The sequence below is a fragment of the Thunnus maccoyii genome, chromosome 3 (assembly GCF_910596095.1).
Source record: "Thunnus maccoyii chromosome 3, fThuMac1.1, whole genome shotgun sequence".
Lineage (NCBI taxonomy): Eukaryota > Metazoa > Chordata > Actinopteri > Scombriformes > Scombridae > Thunnus > Thunnus maccoyii.
Genome location: NC_056535.1, coordinates 8,374,250 through 8,390,734, shown reverse-complemented (window position 1 = coordinate 8,390,734; position 16,485 = coordinate 8,374,250). Strand labels below are relative to the sequence as shown.

At 43.9% G+C, this 16,485-nt stretch overlaps 1 protein-coding gene across 8 annotated transcripts in view; it reads left to right on the top strand.

Moving 5' to 3' along the window:
* sulf2a (sulfatase 2a) overlaps window positions 1-16,485 on the top strand; it is a 45,932-nt gene that overhangs the window by 14,606 nt on the left and 14,841 nt on the right. For 6 of the 8 annotated variants that reach the window (XM_042405680.1, XM_042405676.1, XM_042405675.1 and 3 more), the window contains one exon: window positions 6,540-6,608. The exons of the other annotated variants lie outside the window; for them this stretch is intronic. The gene's annotated coding sequence lies outside the window, so the exon portion shown is untranslated. The remainder of the gene's footprint in view (window positions 1-6,539; window positions 6,609-16,485) is intronic. 8 annotated transcript variants of the gene reach the window in all.

The following is a 16,485-nucleotide window of genomic DNA, read 5'->3' as shown; positions in this document are numbered from 1 at the left end:
AAGCAGAGGACATGTTCCCCCGTCGCCCCTCTTAGGAGGAAGAGCTATCGATAAACCCATTGTCAACGCAGCCACATCCCTGGCCACGGGGGCAGCGCGGTGACAGGTGGCAGATATCAGTGACAGCAGCCAAGGTGACACTGCACCATGGTCTCTGCGGGCCTGCAGGCAGCCGGGGCAGCGCCGGTGTCTGCTCATTTTACCGCCGCCTTGACCTTTTGTGGTTCGACACAGTGAGGTTATACTAGAGGGTCCTAAAGCTAATGTCTCCCATTAGCTTCATTCAGCCCTCTCAGAGCTACTGCTTGTTCCATCTGTTCCACTTCTTGTCTTTCTACATGTTGACTTGTCTTTCGCTACACCGGTTGGTACGTTTCCATCGATCTGTTTTTATGCACATTTGCGCTTAAGGAAAAACAAGAAATTCGAAATGAAGCCAAAATATTCCACAAAAAAGTTTTCACACTTGGCTGATGTGGAAGATATTGAAAAAGAGAAAATGTGATAAATGCTGATGGAAATTAATGAAATCGAGTAGGTCTTGATAACTGCTTCTTCTTCTTAGACTGTAGATGCTGCCATGACTCCACTCCAGCAGAAATTAAAAAACTAAAACACAAATGCCATCTTAGCAGGGAAGCAGCAATTAAATGTCATGATGTATCTGAGTTACTGCTGCACAATTAATTATGTAATTTTGTTGCATCCTCTTGAATAGATAGCCTATATCAGTTTTATCGGAATATTCCTATATTCACATACTTTACAGGTAACAGACAGAAACACGCTGATTCACTTTTTATTTAGCTGATATTTCATCTTAAAACTCTGCAGCATAACCAGTATTTCATTGCTCCTTTAGCATACATTAAAAGTAGCCTGACAGTAAGTAGCACTCACGTGTTCCCCCTCTGAGTCCCTGTTCATCAGTATGTATGAGCTGCTGTTAACAGGTTCTGCGATGAAGCGGCATCGGGAGATCAGCGTGTAAATCTCGGTGCTGCTGCTTCTCTCGTCTCTAATGATAGAAGCGGAGAGGCTCTTTGACGACGCCTCTCAGACACTCAGCAGTGTGTAGAGAGGAAAGAGTAGTCTACGGCTGATAGGAGCAAATAAGGAGACGCACATTGGTGTGTGTTTGTATGTGCATGTGATTCTGTGCTGTTTCTCTGTGTTTGTGTGTGTGCCATATCTGCTCAGAGTGCACAGTGTGTATACTTGTGATTTCCAGCGTGGACAGGCATTCGACAGCAATGTGCGAGTGCAATCAGATTTCAATCTTTTCCCTCTATATGGCTGAGCTGCTGCGGCAGAGGTGCCCCATGGGGAAATGTAATTATACCCTGCTGGCCACAGGGTACGGGCTTCACTGCCCTATCTGTCTCAGGAGAGACTGCGGCTAGTGGCTGGCCCCTTCTCACTTGCAATATCAAACAGCAGAGATATCAGTAAAGCCCCGCTATATCACCCAGTTTTGTATTAAATCCCTGCTCCAATCTCCTCCCCTAATCAGCTTTTAGATCCCGGGGTTATCAGTGGCCTTTTGCTACAGTTTTGTTACAGTTGTGAATAATTTATGACAGTATTAACTGCGGCTGCTAAGAGCAGTGATTGGGACATTTTGGAACACAGCCAAGATCTCACTCGAGTTCAAAGTAATTTTTCTCAACAGTTTTTTTGTCTCATAAGCAGAATCTCATTTACGTACTTGTAATTATTAATATTAAAATTATTTTCATCTGCATTATATTTTTTATCATTTCCACCATCTGAGTCTCACATATTTGTTTTAAATTTTGGCAAAACTAAATGTATGCTATTCTCTAAGGTCACTTAAGAGTATTTAGCCTGCTGTCCATATCTAAACCCTTCAGGGTTCTGAAAATGAAACTGTTGAATGTTATAAATACTTGGGACTCTGGCTGGATACCAGGCTCACTTTTAAGACTCATGTGGAACATATATCAAGCAAACTGAAGGTCAAAATTGGACCTCTGTAAAAAAAAAAAAAAAAAAGACATTGTGCAATCTACAATTCTGTCTTCACTTGATGTGGCCTGATATGGTGATATTGTATATATGCATGTTTCTCCCTCCACCACCAGGCCTCTTGACTCAATGTATCACAGTGCACTGCACTTCGTAACGAGTGATACATTTCTCACTCACCACTGCATCTTATATGAAAAGATGGGATGATCCTCCTTAACAAACAGAAGGGAGCAGCATTGTATGTTGTTTATTTATTTATAAGGCTCCACTGCAAAAACTGCATAGTTATCTCTGCTCTCTGGATCCATTTAAATACCGTACCTACAATGTCAGGTCTCAGGACATTTTAACATTACAGTCGCAGCACCTCTTCCTCATACTGAACTTGGAAAAGGTGGTTTCAAATATTATGCTGCATACAAATGGAATGAGCTCCACAAATATGAAGCTAAATTCTCTTATTTCACTTGAACATTATAAAAGTTTGTACTTATGTATTTGAAATCACACTTGTAATTGCTGTTCTTAATTGTGAAAAATTTATAATGTGTATCTTTGCATCTGTGTGTGTTTAAACTGTATATGTTTAGGTCTCTCTTCTCTCCTGATCTCAATGAGACCACCTGTTTAAATGAAGGATTAAATAAAAATATAGATTTGAAGAGTAATATTTATGGATCACCCTGCTGTGTATTCCTCTCGTCACGGCTGCCATTCTTTCTTTGATGGCCGTGTCTCCTCTCACTGAGGTGTGTGCTCACATTGTGTCCATTAGCAAGGCAAAACAAACAGACACACTCTGCTCTCCTGGATTTAGGCAAACAATCAATGGCAGCACTCAGATAGCAGCAGTCTAAGTGGCCCACTGATGTTAAGATTAAATGAATACAGGATGCAGTGGTGATGGGATGGCAACACCTGCCAACCTAAAACAGCTAAAATATTATCTATTCTCAGATTCTGTTTATATAAAACATGACTGAAAATCCTCTGTTCAAGCTTTTAAAGCAAACAGTTTTATGGAGAAAAAAAATAAAAAGCTATGACAAATTTAAGACATGATTAAATTATGGAAGCAGTAATGAGGACTTGACTGTGACTACTGACTGGCAAGTTGAAAATTTAACCCTGTGAATTAGTGTCACCCATTTCATCATGTTGTACCTAGTCATGGTAACTTACTAGAAGTGCAGCCGTGCCAGAACACTTCTTGTCTTCTTCATTTCCCTGATTTGCTACACTCCAACTCTACCTTAATCTCCATTTCTGTGTTTGTCACCCTCTCTCCGTCCTTGTGTTTAGCCTGGTCACAACTTCAGCTACGCCACCCCCTGCCCCCCTCCGCACCCCCACAGCCCTCCCTCGTGCCTCTCCCTCAGGCAGCCATTGTGTTGCCTAATAAGGTTCATGGAATTACAGATCTCTGAAATTGGATTTTCTCACTCCACCAAAGCAGTGGGATTACGGGTTTAAGGCCAGGTGCATCGGGGCACAACTGACCTGTGACTGAACTGCGTTTTCTGACTGCACCCTTAAGGTGGGCAGATCAAGAGATTGACGTGCCAACAGCTCTGTGGAAAGACAGATGGGCAGATTCCTTGTATCTGTATGTGTACCTGGCAATTAAATCGATTCTGAGCCAGACAGTTTTTTGGCTGCTACGTTTAGATTTCTGTTTCTCTCATGTCAGCCACTCTCAGGCCTAGTCCACACATATAGGGGTATTTTTAAAAATAGGATTTTTCCTCCTTTTGTTATAAAAAAAAATCCCGTCCACACAAGCACTGTGTTAAAAAAATCTCTGTCCCAAATTTTCCTAAAGGTCCGTTTTCAGTGACTTAAAACACAGTTTGAGTGCAGACGAAAGGCCAAAACAGAATAGAAAAAGCTGTATTTTAATATACCCGTGTACGTGCGGACTAGGCATCACTTTCACACCCTCCTCCTCTGTCTGTCCTCGCAACTTTTGACTGTGTTTGATCTAATTCTAATCTAATGAATCTTTTGATCTTCCTCTCCTCACACCCAGACACATTCCAGATTTTTACACCCAAAGTAGCTCAATTCATTCTAATCCTTCAAATCTGGCTGTTGGTGAAGCGGTTTGATTCCCAGTGATGTACAGAGATTTGGACTGTCTACCCAAGCTTATGTTTAAAGAACTGTGGGATTCCTTCACTAACCTAGCGACCCCCTCCCCTTCACCAGCTACATCATCACAAATCAGTTGCACTATTATTGTTCAGATGTAACTGAGCATTAAGTACGACTGGAGTAGAGGAGTAGCATGGAGGAGAAGACGAAAGTGAGGAATGAGGTGATAAAGCACCAAAGACAGGCAGCGCAGTGAGTGCAACATAAAGATGTTGGCAGGAAGGTGGTATTCATTAGGAGTGGTCTATAGCGGCGGCTTAGTGAACTCTTAATTGGGGAAGAGACAGGTCTGGGGATGAGGGATCAATAGGGGCAGAGCCGGGGTTGCAGCCTACTGAAATCAATCAACCTCCTGCCGCCGGGGAGAATACAGCTAATCAAAGAAGAGATGGCCTGGGGCTCCTGCTTATTTACCCTCTCGGTCAAACTTCATCAGGATCAACCTGAACAGACAGACGGCTCATTCCAGCTTATCACAGTCAGAGGAGGATGAAGTCTCCCAATTGCTTTTATCTCTTAACGTGGGCATTTGATCTCATTGCTTGAAAATGCCATTACAGTTTTGGTGTAACTCTGCCAAGAACAGGAGATTATTGCAACTAATAAAACATGAGTCATTAACACAGGAACGCTTTATGGAAATATTAAATTGAACCCCTGGCGTATTTTTTACTTTGCTGCTAAAAATAATTCCTTTCTCCTCTTCTTCCTCTTCATCTTCCTCTTCGCCTGGGTAATAACCGTCTTTCTGCCCTGTCACTTTTTGATGTATCATCCTCTTATTCACATCAAGGACAAGGCCAGGTGCCGCATTTTCTCTCAGTTGCCACGCTTGTCACACTGCCTTGTCACCCGCAGCCTGTTCCAATCCCCTCCCTTCTTCCTCCCCCTCTCTGCTTATTTATATTAAATCTGTCACTCCTTTATTTTAGTGAGAGAGAAAGAAAGTAAATCACTTTTGCCGTTTGCAGCCTCCGGTGTCTGCTGAATGCTGCAACTTTATGTGGATGTCATCTTTGGCCAAATAAAATCCTGTCTAAATAAATGATGCCTCTTATGTTTTGTGTTGTTGTCACACAATTGAAAGTCCTCCTTCTGGATGTGTCCTTGGCTTCAAATGTCTGTCAGCTATGTGTTAAGCTATCTAGGAATATGCTTCACAGTGCAAAGCAAGCCTTGACAGAGATCTTAGGTTTTTTTGTTCTTGCTCCAGATGGACAGACAGACAGACAGACAGACAGACAGGCACAGGTGTCCAGCCTCACCTCTCTTTGATGCCCATGAGTGGCTGGCAGAGCTGGCGCGGGCAGAGAGCAGCTGGAGTCAGAGACGTGCCTTGGCAGCGAGATACATGTGGGCTCATACGGTCCTCCAGCGTATTCTTAGCCTTGCTGCACATACCAAACGGGTGCATGCATGTGTGCATCACCACGTTTTTGTGTGCAAAGCATCTCGCTAAAGACTATGTATGAAATATGAGCAGCTCCATCAGTAGAGAGAGATTAAGGCCAAGATTTCACAGTTATTATGGAGACGTAAAAGTTGGTTTGGCTCTCGACTCTGATGTTTACATGTCGGACACTGACACCTGTCCAATCAGAACATGGATCAGACGGCTCCACTCCTGTCAACATGTCTTCACAGGCAGACACAGAATGAGGCCTTGTAGCTTACAAGATCACAACTAGAGGCAGTTGGAGACGTGGAGACAATGGTAGACGGCAGCTTGATGGAAAGCCGTGTGAAAACAGCTATTTTTCTGTACCTCAACTTCTTTTGACACCTAGTTTAAAGCAGTGTAAGGATTTACTTGTCTGCCTGACTGAATGTGAGCATAGTATTGCAAACAGAAACTGATGATTATCACTATCACTAAAAATGTCCTGGAGTGTGAGCTGTAATTATATTAAAAACGAGACACTTTTTACTCTATTTCTGGCACAGGTCTAATTAAACTACCTCCTGAACTATCGCCTGCTTCCTCCGGCGTCACATCAGTCAAATATAGATTTTATGTTGAGTGAGTACTTCCAGATACGTGCGATTACAAACCGTGTGGACTGACATGCCGTATGTGGTTGTTTACTCTCAGTATGGCACAGTTCGTCAGTGTTCTCGTCTAAAACAGATGTGTCACCGTCCTCGGGGTATGTGTGAGGGAGGAGTGGTGACTGGGAGTGGCATCTGGACCCAGAATGGCTTATGGTAGCTGTTAAAGGAGGACAGAGACAATACAGGCCAGAGTCTAACAGCTATAAACTAGTATGCACACAAGATTCAGACATTTACAAAGGATTTGAAAAACAAGCTGGAATGGCATAGAGATACTGTAGCCTGGCTCTGTTTGAGCTTTGGAAGTATTCATCCATTCTGGACTTTGTGTTTGCTTGCAGAACTTGGCAGTCAGAGGCTGATTACTGTGGGCAAGGAGGACATCAGATACAGCTTGTTTAGAAAGGAAGGTAAGGCTGTTCACCTCTTACTCTTACTGTGTCAAAGTGAGATCTCGTTTCTCCCTCTCACACACGGATTTGACCCGCACGTGTGCAGGTTTTGCTTTGTTGCTACAGCTTCTGTAGGGTTCTGTATTCATTTTGCATTTTTACACACAGATGTGGGTCAGCGCGTGCAAGAACATGTCTTCATGTTTCATCATTAAAGTATAATCACAGTACCTAACTGTGTGATGTCTGCCACCGGCCTATCATTCATCAGTTTTTAGCTATCTATAAACCAATCTGGGTATCATTCCCTGCCTCACAGCGGAAATAAGTCAAGTTCAGATTATTGTTCCTTTTACCATGGATTCTACAGTCGTTGGAGTAAACAAACAACACAGCAGGCTAATGTTAACATCAACACTTAATTTACTGAGGGGGATAGAGCCGTCACCTCCAGAGGCAACTCATGCGTCACGGTACTCTAAAAAACACATCACCTCATTTTCTACCAGTGATTAGTATTTCATTCTGCACAAACAAGAGAGAGTGGTTATTGTTGGTCCCACTGAGATGGAATCCATGATCAAAGAGCTGTGGGTGTTGCAGATGCGTTGTGGCCACAGCAGATGCCCCCTCTGTGGCCATCAGTCCATATGGTAATTATGAAGAGAAGGGAAAAGAGAGTGAAATGAAAGATGCAGAGAGTGAGAGAGAGAGAGAGAGAGGTGAAGCTGAGGGAAATAGTCGTGAGAATTAATGAGCAAACTACAAAGCTCAGAATTATTAAACCAATAGCTGAAAAATCGCTTTCACCCCCTGTGGCTCTGGGCTGTAAACCAGCTTCATGTCTTTACTAAACAAGCAACGATTACATCGGCCATGTTTTATGCTTTAAGTCAGTATTTGAACTCCATTTTGGAGTTTTAAAAATTGATTTTTTTTGTGATAACATAGTTTTAAACAGGCAATCAATCTGCATGATCTGGACACATCACCACTGCAGTGTCCTTCAGCACCGGCATGCTTGTGCTGATGTGATCAGAGTCATCCTGTGTGAACAGTTGGGCAGCAGAAGAAGCAGCAGCACTCAGAACATGTGGGCATATTATGTGCACAGCTGTGCACAGCTGACTCATAATCACTTGCAAAAACATCAGTATGTGCGACTATAATCAGCTCTCCTTTTTGATTAACAAACGACTCACTACAAATGGCTCTTAAAATAGCTCCGATAGTTTACTGTTTTGTTTGTGGAAAAAATATGCCTGACTCCATAACTTTTCTTGACGGAGCATTTGAGGGAGTTGAACTATGATTTTCCTTCATGTCTCATTGACACTAGCAAGAGCAGACAGGTGAATGATGTGCCTTTGGTAAGCTATTCTGTTTGAGGACTGATCTCCACTTCAAAACCCCAGCGTGAGGACAGCATTCACCTCTCTCTTTCTTCCTCCTCTTCTTGCTGGCAGAGGGGGCCTTCGGCAGTGCAGGATAAAAACCAAAAGTCTTCAAGAGAAAATCTTCAAAGGCGCAGTTCATCTGGCGAGTGAAGACCTCATCAATTCATTTTCTTCTCTAAAACCACTGTCCCTTCCAAAGAGCTCTGGTTGTTTACGAGCAGAGTTATGTGATATTTCTCCTCCATTCCTTGCAGCTGGTTGCGTAAGGTGCTTTTGATATCTTGCGACTGACGAAGGGATATTTTCCCTTAACACTTTGAGGGATTAGCCTGTTGTTGATGGCAATTTCTCACATCCTTCCTGGGATATGTGATGCACATTGTGGGGCTCTGGGAGCATTTCCCTGACCCTCATTTTCCACATCAGCAAGATGGGAACTGCCAGCTTGCTTCCGTGCCCCAGCCTGCCTTCTGCCCACTGATTAAAAGTCAAATATTAAAGTGCTCTGTTGTGAGCTCGGCCTAATTGATTCTTTCCGCCGGGTGCACACAGAATGGGCTGACAGCAGGCGATACCAGGCTTTGTCAACATCGGGCATGCTGCCTGACGCTCAGGACGGCACCCCAATAAAGCCCCCTGTGAGTGTGCCAACCTGCGGCGCCACACACAGAGAGGCCGCTCAGCACTCTGGCCAAGCTTTATAGTAACAACACAGAAGCAGCTCATTCTTTTTCAGTGTGTCAGCTCCCATCGGCTGGCTGGGAAGTCGGCTCTCTATTTGTAAGGAAGTGGCTGGCTGTGAAGACAGCGTGTGTGTATGTGTGTGTGTGTGTGTGGGCATCTCTACACTTGAAAAAAAAATATCTCTGCTGCCCACTTGCATAACCACTCAGCTAACTTAAGCTATCTGGGGCGATGGCGCTGAAAGGTTTCATCTGAAATCCACAGAAGGCCCTGTTCTCCCGTCCCCAGCTTTCCTACTGTTAAGATAATTGCTTTAATAGCTTTTAATCACAGACATGTTTAACAAGGAGCTTACCAAACACAGGATGACAAGTGTCACATCAAGTATATCATCACTGCCCACCCTGTGAAAAATGCAGGACAGCTGGTGGAGATTCTGGTCAAAGCCTTGTATCTTTTGCTTGTAGTGTTTTACTCTCTCTTAACTATGATGTAGGGATAATTAATTGAATCTCTACAGCAGTAAACAGTGTCCCTCTGTCCTCCAGTGCATCCCTATTCCTCTCTTGTCTGCTTACTCTGAGAATTTACAGGCCATTTTATGTGTGTCTTGAATTTCTTTTTAATGCTTTCCTGCTTCACACGTAGGACCCTGGTGTTATATGATGTTCATTAAGCGCAGACATTCATCCACGACGCTTTTCTCATGAATCTGATTGACCTTTTCGCTCAAGTGCGATCCACAGTAAAAGGTTATAGGCACCTATTAATCCCCACGTGGTTGAAAAACTGGGTATATCTCCCGTCCTGTCTGATGCTTTATGTTCCATCTGAGCTGATGGGTGGGTGATAGGAGGGTTTGAAGGTGTGTGGGGGTGAAGGTCAGAGAGCTGGCCGACGGTGCGGTAATTGCTCTATTAGTGAAGTGGGGCCGCGCTCTACGCTCTGACACAGCACTAATTACAACACAAGAGTGATGAACTTGATCAAAGCATGGCTAATTCATGTTTAATAGGAAAAGAGAGGGAGAAAATAAAGAGAGAAGGCGTCAGAGAGGAGGAGCACATATATGCAGAGAACATTTTGAAGAGGACATAATCAACAATGTGTGGTTTTTACTTGCAAATCCACTGCATTTTTTTTCACATCACATTTCAGTGTGACCCATCGGCAGCATAGTCATGGAATGGTCTTCCCACTGCTTCACCAGTAAAGGCCACTGAAAAATGATCACAGTGTCCTCTCCCCTGAGAACTGAGCTGGGGTTTCATTTCTACCTCCATCCTGTTACTCCCCTGCCGTAGATCCCGGAGGGATGGGGGGGGGGATCCAGAGGCTTAGTGGGGGTCATGATCACAACCACGGGAGGGCGACAGTTGGCTGCCTCTCTGACAGCAGCCTAATGGAGGGCTAATAGGAGAGAGTTGAGTCCCACAGACCACCACTGTGACCTTGACATGAGCCTGTGGAGGGAGGCAGGTGGAGAAGAGGAGGAGGAGGAGGAGGAGGGACAGAAAGGTGAAGTACTATAATAGACGCTGACAGGCAGGCAGTTTAAATATCTTTCTCTCCTTTTTCTGTCTGACTTTGCTTACTATTGTAGTTAATGACTCCATGAGCAGCTCCCATAGAGGACATTTTGCTTTCTCTCTCCTCTGTGTGTGTGTGTGTGTGTGTGTGTGTGTGTGTGTGTGTGTGTGTGTGTGTGTGTGTGTGTGTGTGGGTGTGTGTGTGTGTGTGTGTGTGTGTGTGTGTATGTGTGTGTGTGTGTGGGTGTTGGCATGCATCAGAATAAAATGTTAAATGTTGTTTTGATTTTTCTTTTAAAGTGTTACTTTCCTCACAGCAGATATCTTTACTGAGAAAATTGCCTCAAGTATTTTTTCTGTGTAAGTGCTGATAAAGTATTCTGTTTTGGGGAATAATTATTGCGATTACAGCAACTTGATATTTTTATTACTACAACTAAAACTAAAAGACCTTTTTTTTATTTTAGAGGCAGATTTCAGATTTCAATTATTTTCCTTCAAAATGTATTGCCAATAGTGTTTTAAACTGGATGACTGGCTACAGATTGAGTCCCTTAATAGTTACATATTGTGTTAGCTGTTGCTGATGCTCCATCACACCCCAGTGAGTGAGTGTGTTTGTAACCAAAGCAAATATTTTCGCCAGTGAAAATTTATTAAGAGTTTGGAGTTTATAAAGTTTGCCTACGTCCAGTCAAGCAGCTCTCTCTCATCACATATTGACTGGAATAATAAAATAATAATAAAACAATAAAATAAAACATATTAATTTACAGCACAAGCAGCCATTACTGTGTTGAGGTCAATCGATTGTGAAAATCCCCTAAAGCATAGTATAGTTATTTGTGTTCAATTTAGATATGAATATTTAACATTAACATTCATTAATACATCTTTAGTGTTCCTGCATTTGAGAGTGTACACGTGGCAGCATGTGTGTGGTTGTGTGCGTATGTACTGAGGGCATGAGAGTGTAAATCTCCCTCCTCTGATACTGATAAGAGGGAGGTCAAGCCTGCAGGGACAGCCAATAAGCATCATCCACAGTAAAGGGAGAGCCACTACCGCCTGATCAATCTGAGCACTCATTAAAAGGCTGCCAAGCCCTTTGCAACCCGATACAATATCAATACCGTAGCACCACAGAGAGACCTCCAGAGCTGTTAGGCAAGCCGCTGGCAGCTTAACTGTCATTACCGTGAAGGCAACATGCCAGAGACCCCCTTTGTGGGCCACTTAGGCTCCCCCCATGGTCCCAAACACAGGTCAGGACAGACAGATGGGCTGTCTGGGCAGCTGTCCCAGGGACGGGACAGAGAGAGATGGATACCGACCTGTAGAGGAGGAGACAGCCTGTGCTCTCTCACAATACGGAGGGATGATGTGGGATGTGTGTGTTCACTGCTTGCAGTTACATACACTGCTGCGGTTTCACCCGAGGCTTGTTTGTTTGCCGTGGATATTTTCTGTGTCGGTCGTTTACCGTGGATGATTACAAGGACCACATGTTTATGTTTAAACTCAGCAAAAGACAAAGAGTTTGGTTCAGAAAACACACTCACTGAACTCTGTAGGTGTAGATTAGATTGAAAAAAATCTGCCCAGGGTTTTGGCATATAGCCCAAGATTCCTGCTGGGAAAACCACAAGCACTGAATAGCACTCTGTGGCGATTTCTGAGTAGAGCAAATGGGGGGAATATAAGTGGCCATACATAGAAAGCTTCTGTAATTCAGATCATTGTGCCGAGGTCTCCCCTCTGTGCTCCAGTCTTAACCCCCTGTGTGGTTCCGATAGGGGAGGGAGGGATCAGTGTGTGCGTCTCTAAACCCCCAGTAATCCCCCGACAAAAGGGCCCGGAGAAAGCCAGCTAGCGAAGGTGGGGGGTTAGGACAGAGAATGGGAGGAGTGACGAAGTAAAGAAGTGGTCGTTGCCTCTCCAACCCCCAAGGGTATGCTTAACACCAGATAAGATGATGCTCACAGCACCCACAGACCCCCGCCACCCCGCGGTAAAACATCCCTCTGCTGTGTAGGGCCTCCTTGAGTAGTCAAGAACCATTATTTATCAGTCCAGTGAAAGAATTGCAAGTCTATAGAAGTGATCACTTCTGCAGTAGCTGAGCTGTAACTTCCAGCCAGTGTATTGATTTATTTGGGCTGTCTGTAATTTATTCAGTGGGCGGGCAGCAGTTGTTTACTGAAAGTTGAAACCGATATTGTCTGTAAACATCATTAAGTCAGGGCCATTAGGAGCAGTCCCCACTGCAGGTGCTAATTTGATGATGGGAGAAAAATGGCATGTAATTAAAACACAACAAATGACAGCTTAAAACCTATGAGTCCTGTGGAACGTGATCTAATTTTACCATGATGTGCACGGCATATAAACTAGAGGCAGGCAGCATTGTTTAGAGAGATAATTGCATTACCCCAAGCAGATAAATATCAGCGTGCATCCCAATAACGCTCCTCTCATCAGGCTTTTTTAGTGTTACACAGTTTTTAAACAGATCATCTCTTATGCTCTGTTTGATTTCTCATTGGTGCTGCAGTCATGCAACGTTATGCGGTCTCATTGAGGTAGTTATGTCAGAGGAACAATGGGCCCCGTCTGTAATCCATTTAGCTGAGATGTGACACACTGTAGGGGGGCTTTGCCTCTGGTCAATAAGTGCCAATAAGAAACAGCCATCACTCAGTGGGCTGCCCTGTCCACCAGCTTGCTCACTTGTTTCAGCTGTCAACCCCTGTGTCAAAGGAGCTGGCGATTGTGCCGGTCTCTCGGACGCACCACAAATGGCTTTCCCATACAAACCTCAATAGGACAGGAAAGGCAAGGACACTAGCAGACTGCAAAGCAGGCGCATTTCCCTTCGACATCTGAATAAACCCATCTGAAGTGAAAACAGCTACGTATTTACAAAACACCATTGACAGTTGCTCATTCTCTCAGCCTTAAACCCCTGGAGGTGGGGCTGTGGGGGGGTTGAACCCAAGTCAGGCACAATCGGGGCTCTGTTTGTGTTTTCTCTAACACCTCCGTGTTCTCTTTGGGCTCTCATGGAGCGTACTGCAGGGGTGCAGAGGAGGAGGGGTAAATGCCGTGACCCCGCTGTGGACCCTGCCTGAAGCCCCCTACCCCCCCCCCCCAAAAAAAAAAACCTGCAGACCACCACGCTAGCCCTACATGCCACACAGTTGCTGCTGGAAACGGAGAGCAATAGCGAAAAGTGGATGCGCGTGAGCGAAAATGAAAACCAGTGTCTTAAAAGGTGAAGACTGAATTCCGTCACCAAACATCCTCGCCACAGCAGGTCGTGATGTTGTTATTTGTGGTGTGGCTGCAATCCAAACTCATTATGAGCAATATCTTCACTGAGTTAGTCTGTTAAACCTGGAAGAGACAAAAAGGCATACAGTAGCTATGTGATGTCCCTCTAGTGCTGCCGGGGCCGACCAGTTTTTGAACAGTACAATGCTGTTCATTTCCTACAGATTCAGAGATAATTAGACTAACTGTTGTTATGCCTTTTATGTCCCCTTGTTGGAGAGAGAAGTTTGAAGTCTGATTCGCAGAGTGTGGGTGTGTTTGTGTGTCTGTCTGTCTCAGCCTACGTGTGCGTGTGTGTGTGTATGGTGTACATTTATAGTCAACAGAGCAGACCCAGGGAGTCTGTCAGAGCTCTTTGTTCTCCAGCGAGAACACATCATGACTGGGCCTTTTGTCTGAACTGACACCATCATACAGTCTCTTTCTCCCTCCCCCCCCCCCTCCCTCTCTCTCTCCCTCTATGTTTGTCTCTCTTCCTCACCCTCTTATTTTTTCCAGCAAACTATTCACCCAGCATCCCATCACTCTCTCTTCTCTCTCGTGTTGAAACCATTTAAAAGATAATGGGCCCTGTGGATTACCGAATTGCAGAGATGGGGATGGTGCTCCCGGCACACATGCATGGTTTTTTTTTTTTTGTTTTGTGTTTTTTTCTGTATCTGGGCGTGGACCGAGCTCTCCTCCAAAGTATAACGTGACTACCAGAACATGACTTCTGAGGACAGTTTCTCGGCGTGTGTTTGTGTTTGTTTGCATTTATAATTTATCAGTTTGTTACCCTACTTCCATGTATGTTCACTTATATATTACTTCATGCATATTATTTGCGTCACACTATGTGGCCATAAGTATATGGACGCCCAAATATTACACGCATATACAATTGTTGAACATGCTATTCCAAAACCATGGACATTATAGTAACATATAGTGCAACAGCCTCCACTCTTCTGGGAAGGCTGCCAGATTTTGGAACCTGTCTGCAGAGATTTTCTCCCATTCATTAAATTCAGAGCATTACTGAGGATGTTGGGTGTTGGGCAATGAGGCCTGGCTCGCAGTCGGTGTTTCAATTCATCCCAAAGGACTCTGTGCAGGCCGCTGAAGTTCATCCAAAACAAACTGTGAAAATAATTTCTTTATGGACCTGGCTTTGTGCGCGGGGCATTGTCACGTCACTTAACTTTTGCCACAAAGCACAAAGCATGTTATTGTCTAAAATATTTTTGTATGCTGTAGATTTTCACTCGCTTGGAAATAAGGGCGTTGCTCAAATCATGAAAAACAGCCCCAGGACAAAGCTGTCTACACACATTTGGCCACATTGTGTAGATAAACTAAACCTACTGTAGGTAGGTGTACCCATAATGTCTTTCTATCACTATTGGAAGTAAAAACATAAACAAATGAATGTATGATAAGTCACTGTGTGTGTGTGTGTGTGTGTGTGTGTGTGTGTGTGTGTGTGTGTGCTTTCCAGCCCGAACACATCGCAGCTTCACCTCATCTCTCAGGGCAACAGCCTCACTGCAGGATTAATGATGTGTTAAGTACTAAAATTACTCTCATTCATATTTCACTGTCTGAACAGCACATTCCACATGGTATTAAAGGTTAGAGAAGAATATGATGTATAAACAAGGACAAAAGACACTCACACACATACACAAGTGAAGAGGCAAACGGTTTCACAGTAACTGCAGAGAGAAATATTTCACACTTGAGTCTCCTCATCGCAGCAGAAATCTCATTTTCTCACTTTTAAAGTATAACCACTGCTCTTTTGTGTCTGCGTATTCAAACAGAAAATTGCTGTGCAGGTTCTGACTGTCATCTTAAAATGTCTGCCGAGTGCCGAGCTTATCGGAACCTGAGGGAAATCTAAATTAAATCTTCCCGGTGAATGGGATCAGCCTCCGCATTATCTCTTGTCATTCTCAACTATTAAAGTTAGTTATTAGGAAGTAAAGGCACATTTGTCAAAAGAATGTGCAGGCGCTATTTTAAACCAAAGAGCAGCTGGAGAGTTATTGAATACGATTTCAGGGTTATCAGCCGGGGACTGAGAATTTGGACGGACCACACTGACCTATTAAAGGAGCCATTGTTTTAGATGTCATCAAGCCAACATTAATAATTGATAAGCCTTGGTTTAGAGGTCATTGGTTGAGAAGATCATGTGGGATTCAGCTGTACTATCAGGATGCTTTAAAGCACCTGTCGTGACGAGGACCAAAGCAGAAATGTTCTTACAGCACAGAGAGAAATCAACGGGTGGGGGTTGAGATAGCTGATGGGCATACAAAGTGTTTGACACCAGAAAACGGTTCACACTGGTTTTAGCCATGATGGTTTTAGTCACCTGCCTTAACAATACTATTATAATAGTTTATTTGACCAAAATCCTTACCCAAACCTTAACCATGTAGTTTTAACTGCATAAAATGTTCATATGGGTCATTTTGTCGTTTAGATATGAGGTAGACGAGCCTGCTTGAATACAGTGATGTTACTGCTGTGTGTAGTGGAGCAGAGATTTGGAAGCAGAGAATGATAGATGAAGGATGGCGACAAACCATGGCTTCTTATTATCATGAAAAAAGCATTCCTTACTGTATTGAGCATTGCAAACCCCTCCTTCCGCTAACACATACTCACGCGCACACAAACACGCATGCACACACACATAAACTTCTCCTAGAGAAAGTTACTCTCACATAGACGCATGCCGTTGCAGAATTTGCATCTGAATGCAACTTTTGTTGGTAAATTCAAGGTTCCTTAGAGATTTTGCACATTCTGTTCAGAGCTAGGCAGGCCAATGGGAACACACATTAGCAAAGCCCTGCCAGCCTCAATTATGACCAAAGGGATTGGCTTGATAGTGTTGCAGCGGGTCACATTCAGCCAAGATGTGTCTATTTAAACCTTCCTGGCCTTTATGTTTACCAG